General features: G+C 36.4%; 1 protein-coding gene across 4 annotated transcripts in view; it reads left to right on the top strand.

Moving 5' to 3' along the window:
* The window catches only part of DPYD (dihydropyrimidine dehydrogenase), a 930,457-nt gene that overhangs the window by 361,322 nt on the left and 561,702 nt on the right, over nt 1-7,433 (top strand). The gene's annotated exons all lie outside the window — the stretch shown is intronic.

Below are 7,433 nucleotides of genomic sequence, written 5' to 3'. Positions count from 1 at the left end.
GATCAAAACATTGATTGCTCAGTTCATTAAACCAAAGGCATTTGGGATAGAATTTATTATTTTATATGACTTTAACAAGTGTAATTTTTTATTGACAATGTCAAGATATATGTTCTATATACTATGATTAGAGTGGTTCAGGTGCTTTTGCGTATAATTTAATTTTTGATTGTATGTGTGTTAATAGTTCATAGGTAATTTTAAATAATTTCTAAAGAGCAACCCAGAATTTCAACTTGATCTCCCTGATTAATCCAGCATCCAGTTACTGTAGTTTGTTCATCTCATAGTAGTAAAAGAGATGAGACCCTTTGTGTAATAGAGTCCATTATAATGAAAGTATTTTCAGTGATTATTAATTACATTTCTTTTATTTGTATAATGCTTCATGATTGAAGTTCTTGGAAAATCTCAGGGAAGGGGTTGCTTAAAAGCTTCAGTTTATAGAAGAAAAGGCTATGGTACAGAGAAATAGGCTAGTATGCTGCATATCACATGCCAGTAGGTGGAGGAACTGACAGCAAACTGTCACTACCTTGGTTGGCCATGTTTTTCACCTGTCTGGGAGTCGTAATTTGGTTTTTGCTTTCAGAGGTCAGAAAATTTGTTGCAGAGTGAATCACACATCAATAGCCACTTTTGTTGGATTTCCAAACCTACTGGAGGTGGAACACAGCTCCCTAATTCAAAGCTTCAGTTTTGACAAAATTATTTGAGAGAAATTCTTTATGAACCATCCTAAAGACTGTCCTTAATCGACAAATATTTTGCAAGCTGTTATATCCATTACCTGAGAAATTCGTTCAGAATTTCATTAATGTAGAGTTGCCATTGTTAACTAATTCTTTCTTCTTAAGAAAGTACTTTAGTGTAAATATATTCTCAATTGATACTGATTCCTAGGAAGGCATGTGGTATATTCCTCTTCTAGCAAAATATTGTCATACTTTGGTGGGCATTGCCTCTGGAACACCTTGTAGTGTGGGTGTCAGCATAAGGTTTATCCTGTTCCTTCTGCCTCTTCTGATTTGCCTCATTTTTATAGTTACAGTAAATCTGTTTCAATTTTGTTGTTTCTGTCCTGTTTTGTCTCTTTTTTGAAAATATACTTTCATTATATTATTTCTCAAAATGATTAATTAATACTATTATACTAGTATAATGACCTTGTACTATACTTAAAATTCAAGTAGGTTGAGTTCTAAAATCAAAAGTACTCTTTAAACACCTGTCTCTTGGTACATTTCTATACACTGGATGCACACACACACACACACACATATGTATTTTGTTAATGTTGTATATTTCTTCTACAGACAAGAAGGTATGGACTCACACCTCTCTTCTCTTGGCTTTCAGCATACTGCTTTCTCTTGCCCCTCCTGACTGATCCCTCTTCAATTTCCATTTGGGCTCCTCCTCCTCTTTCTTCCTTTAAATGTGCTATTGATATGTTATGTAGGGCTCCACCCTGGGATTTCTTTAGCTCAGGATTAGCTCATTAGCATTCAGGGCTTCCAGTACATTCTGTTGGCTGATACTTTTCAGATCTCTTGGTCCAGACCAGATTTCTTTCATGAGATTCAGACTTGAATTTTTACTTGTCTGTTATCTGTAGGATAACTTTACTGGTTGCCTGTACTCCATTCAATACGTTCCAAATGGGATAATATTGTTGCCTAGGATCTGCTCTTCCTTTGCTGTCCTGGCCTGTGGTCAGGCACCCTACTGTTGAGAAAGCCACCAGAACAGGAAGTTGAAGCACAGCTTTGGCCCCATTATTCGCTCTACACCTCTCATCCACTAGGTGCCAAATCCATTGAAATTAACCCCTAAAGACTTTTAGGATATGGTTTTATTCTCCTGTATCCCCACTGTCAGTGTCTTAATGTGTATCCACACTCCCCCCCCCCTTTTTTTTCTCCATTAAAGTTACTGTAATAGGAGAAGAAAGAGAAAACATACCTCTAGGGAATCCTGAGGCACATTTTCAAATCCCACATACAGAATTTCTTTGAAGTATTAAAATTTTCTTCATAATTTGCATTTCATTCATCAGCATCTCCATTTTTGTCTTAATATAAACACCCTAATTTACATTACCTATCTTTGATTGAAATTGTTGCCCCAGGAAGGTAGACTGTGTTTGCACTGAGGCTGTGGACACTCCCTGCCATGCCTTGTTAGTAGAGATGACTAATAATCCAGGTTAAGAAGTATAAGGTTAGTGTTCCGTTCTTATCTGGATTTATGCAGCATCCCCTTACATTATCTAGTTCCTTCATTCTCACCACCTGCAAATCAGTTCTACACACTGCTACCAATTTGTCCTTGTTAATATACAAAGCTGACTATATTATTTCCCTGCAGTGTTTCCTCCAGATGAAATACAAACTCCTTAGTGTGGCTTGCATAGCCTTTTATAGTCTGGACCCTATCTGTCAAATTTCAAATTTTGCTATACCCTCTCCCCTGTTGCTAAAGCTGAAGCTCCAATACTTTGACCACCTGATACAAAGAGCCGACTTACTGTAAAAGACTCTTATGCTGGAAAGATTGAAAGCAAAAGAAGAGGATGCAGAGGATTAGAGATGATTAGATAACATTACTGACTCAACAGAAATGAATCTGAGCAAACTCCTCGAGACAGTGAAGGATAGAGGAGCCTGGAGTGCTGCAGTTTATGGGGTTGCAAAGTGTTGGACAAGACTTAGCGACTGAACAACATCAGCAGCTCCCCTCTTATCTGGTCCCCTACCATACCCTCATTTCAGTCAGATTTAATGCTTGTCCCATTCGCATCTTTGTATATGCTGCTTGTTATTCCTCTTTGTTTTTCTACCACAGGAAACATTCATCTTAGAATTGTTGTTCAGTTGATCAGCCGTGTCCAACTCTTGTCAACCCCATGGACTGCAGCACACCAGGCTGCATTTCACCATCTCCCAGAACTTGCTCAAACTCATGTCCATTGAGTCAGTGATCCATCCAAACATCTCATCCTCTATCGTCCCCTTCTCCTCTTGCCTTTAATCTTTCCCACCATCAGGGTCGGTTTTCTAATGAGTCAACTCGTTGCATCTGGTGGCCAAAGTATTGGAGCCTCAGCTTCAGCATCAGTCCTTGCAATGAATAGTCAGGGTTTATTTCCTTTAGGAGTGACTGGTTTGATCTCCTTGTATTCCAGGGGACCCTCAAGAGTCTTCTTCAAAACCACAGTTTGAAAGCATTAGTTATTTGGCACTCAAACTTCTTTATGATCTAACTCTCACATCCATATGTGACTACCAGAATACTTTGAATACTTAACATAATTACCAGTGTCACCAGGTCAGGTGAAGTGTGTTTTGTAAGGGCTCCTGTGCACTTACTTTGCGTCTGTTTGTCGTAGTACTTACCTTGCTTTATGACGTTGTTGATTATATGTCCTTTTCCCACTAGATTGGAGGCTATTTATCTTTGTATCTCTAGTACCTTATGCGTCAGCTGGCATATGGTAGGCACTCAATATATATTAATGAATAAGTGTTTAGATAAATGAAACATCTAAGATTTCTATTTCCATCTGATCTTAAATACAATTAAAAATCACAACTAGTATCCAAATTTGAATGTTGATCATGATAGACTGTAGTTTTGCTTGACTTTTTTATGTAAGAAAAATTTTAGAACTAGCTATACAGTGAATATACATTTAATGTGCTGAGTTTTATATGGTTAATTACCATGCCTAAGGAATTGTTGATTGACACTTAAGTTATAAATTATCGTAGTTTTGGTAGTTGTGGTGTTTTAGATTTAAATTATGTTAAATATTAAAGAAAAATATCAAGGAAGGTACAAGTTGAAAGTAGTAGGGTTTTTAAATTTGGAATATAATTGCTTTCTAATGTTGTGTTAGTTTCTGCCGTACAGTTAAGTGTGTGAGCTATATGTATATGTATATCCCTTCCTCCTGGATCTCCCTCCCACCATCCTACTCCATCCCACCCCTCTAGGTCATCACAGAGCACTAAGCTAACTAAGGTTCCTGTGTTTTATAACAGGTTCCCATTAGCTCTCTATTTTACACATGGTTGTATATATGTGTCAATCTTAATCTCCCAGCTTGTCCCACCCTCCCCTTCCCCCCACGTCCGCATGTCTGTTCTTTATGTCTGTGCCTCTATTCCTGCCTTAGAAATAAGGTCACCTGTGCCATGTTCTGGATTCCATATACATGCATTGATATATCGTATTTGTTTTTCTGACTTCACTCTATATGACAGTCTCTAGGTCCATCCATGGAGCATGATGGCACCCCACTCCAGTACTCTTACCTGGAAAATCCTATGGACAGAGGAGCCTGCTAGGCTGCAGTCCATGGGGTCGTGAAGAATTGGACACGACTGAGTGACTTCACTTTCACTTTTCACTTTCATGCATTGGAGAAGGAAATGGCAACCCACTCCAGTGTTCTTGCCTGGAGAATCCCAGGGACAGGGAAGCCTGGTGGGCTGCCGTCTCTGGGGTTGCACAGAGTCAGACATGGCTGAAGCGACTTAGCAGCAGCAGTAGCAGGTCCATCCATGTCTCTACAAATGATCCTATTTTGTTCCTTTTAGTGGCTGATTTATATGATAGAATGGAATTATTATTCAGCTATTGCAAGTAATAGGATTTTGAAAGGTAAAATATATAAAAGCCAGTTCTTTGATTAGTGTTACCACATGCCAGTCACTATTGTAAGCACTTATCATATTATCAAGATATATTATCTCTGTTAATCTACCTGATTTCATAGATAAGGAAACTGAGAATTGAAATTTAAGTTGCTGTCATGATGTAAGTTATATGGTCAATATATAGTGGAGTAGTAACATGAACAAAGTTATGTCTGATGTCAAAACTGTTACTTAATTTTATCAGGCCTTAGTATATTTACACATTCTTAGAGAAACTGGTATTCATTCATGGTGTGTAGCAGTTGTTAGGTGTGGATAATTACATTAGATTTTGGCATTTGAGACTGCACTTCATGTGCTTGGAATGGCAGTTGGATAAATGATACAGTATGTGTGTTTAGACTATCAGTCATGTCTGACTCTTTGTGACCCTCTGGATGGTAGCCCACCAGGCTCCTCTGTCCATGGGATTTTCCAGGCAAGAATACTGAGTGGGTTGCCATTCCCTTTTCCAGGGGATCTTCCCAAACCAGGGATCAAACCCGGGTCTTCTGCATTGCAGGCAGGTTCTTTACCATTTGAGCCACCAGGGAAGCCCCAAATGGTATGATATAGTTGAATTAATCTTGGTGAATATGATTCTTCAAGCATTTTTGAGTTGCAGGCTCCTTTGGGTATGTAATGAAAGGTATGAACCCTCTGCACACATATATGATAAATGCACATATGTACAAAGATACATTTCATAGTCTTGGATTCTTTGAGAAACACAAGCAAGTTTCAAAACTTGGTTTCTAGATAATCTGCATATTTTGTGGATGAACAAATTGAGGTTCAAAGTCAACCATGTGTTTCTGAAATGGTTGACCATGTCTATCCGTAAAGAATGTCCTTGGAAAATTATTACTTTGTGGAATTTTCTGAATTCCTAGACAGGTATTCTGATTTCAAGACTCTTAGCTCAGCAATATACCAGTAGTACTAAACGCATTCCAAGTGTATTTAATCTTGGAAATAATTTAATGTTTTTCTTATATCATATACATTTCTTAAAAAAAAAATCTGAGGTAAGTGTTTCTTGTAAGATTTATAAAACCACAGTAGTGATTTAGAGGAAGATAAATAAATTTCCTCAGAAATATATCATTTGAGTAAAGAACAAAATGCATAATTAAAAGATTAATTATATGATAGCAAAACCAATATTTATAATTATGAATTGCTTTTCTACATGTAAAATTAAGTTGTTTCAGCAGTATAGAGCTGCATTATGCTTACTTGTCCATGTAGCAGGAAATTTCTGTAAGGAAATGCACTTTTGTGATTGTTTTGATTTCAAAGATGAGAAAACTGAGGTTTAAAATTTAATGATTTGGGCATGAGCTTATAGCTAATAGCTTAAAAGTAAAGGTCAGAAGTCCATTAGAAGTCTTTTGAGTCTGAATCAGGCAGCTCTCTATTGTTTCACAGACATGCCTGTGGAGAATTACATAGATGAAGAAACAACTTTCAGCAGCTGAGAGAGTCACCAGGCACATTTAGTGCATGGTCTTTATTTTAAAGTCTGCCACTTGTTTGCTTAAACTTGTATTGTTTCACTTTGCAGAGCTTTGAAGGCCAGGGCATACTTGAGTAATTCAGAATGACTTTTGGCTTTCATTTCAGTTTTAATCCATAATCCATGACCTCAACTCTTGCATTGTGTTTCACTCTTTATTTCAGTACTATAGCAAAGATGATTTTGGCTTTAAAGGACATAGTTTTACTGCATTATCTAAATGCATGTTATATTAAAATGTTTTGCATAAAGTTTTTGATAATGCAGAATACTTTAGCCTCACAATATAGTTGTAAAATTCATTAGAAAGATTACAAATAAAAAGGTTACCGGGACCTATAGTTAAGAATTTATTTGAATAAAAAGTGTAGAAATGAAATTAAAAATATCTTTGAGAAGGTAACTAATACAATGCAATGAATGTGAGGTACATTTACTGGTGATTAACACATTAGTAATACTTTTGAGATTACGTTTTTAAAGGGGTCTTCTCCCTTCTACAGAATGTGTGTTTATGGTGGCAGCTTTAATGCTATTTCCTGCTGTGCAGTTCAATAGAGTATGTTTTTAGGTGGCTGGTTGAGGGTTTTTTTCGTTATGTATGTCGATGGAGATAAGTGTTTTAATTACTTTTTTAATGTCTGTGCTTTTGTATTTTTCTCCTCTCTTCTCTTTTATTTCCTGCTGTTGAGATTACTGCCTCATCTCCACAGCAGGTGGCTGTTGCAAATTTGTTTTCTTTGTAAGCCTGGTAGATTTATTTTGTAATATAACTGTTCCTTTTAGTATTTTATTATTAATGATTTCTTTACTTTGGACTATAGTATACTACATAGTCCTAAATAGTAATTTTCTAACACCGTCTAAGAATTCCAGTCATTAAGGAAAAAACCTTTGCCTGAGGCATGTTCTTTGAATTTTTTTGCTTACCCTTACTTCATGATGAGAGGATTAAAATTTAAGGAAATTGTTTTAGAGCAAAAGCCAAATGAAAATGAGAAACAGAGAAGAGAGAAGAGAGGAAAATAAATAGAAAAGGCCCAAGAGATAAAGCACACTTTAATAAATAATACCAAGAATCAAAGGGCTAGGTATACTTTTGTGATAGAAATAGAAAATTACATTAATATATCTTTTCTGGAAGAGAGCTTTTAATGAGCTCTTATGTTTATATTAAAATTAAATTTTAATTAGTAAAATAATTTTTTCTA

The sequence above is a fragment of the Ovis aries genome, chromosome 1, assembly GCF_016772045.2.
Source record: "Ovis aries strain OAR_USU_Benz2616 breed Rambouillet chromosome 1, ARS-UI_Ramb_v3.0, whole genome shotgun sequence".
Classification (NCBI taxonomy): Eukaryota; Metazoa; Chordata; class Mammalia; order Artiodactyla; family Bovidae; genus Ovis; species Ovis aries.
This window is presented reverse-complemented; position numbering and strand designations above follow the sequence as displayed.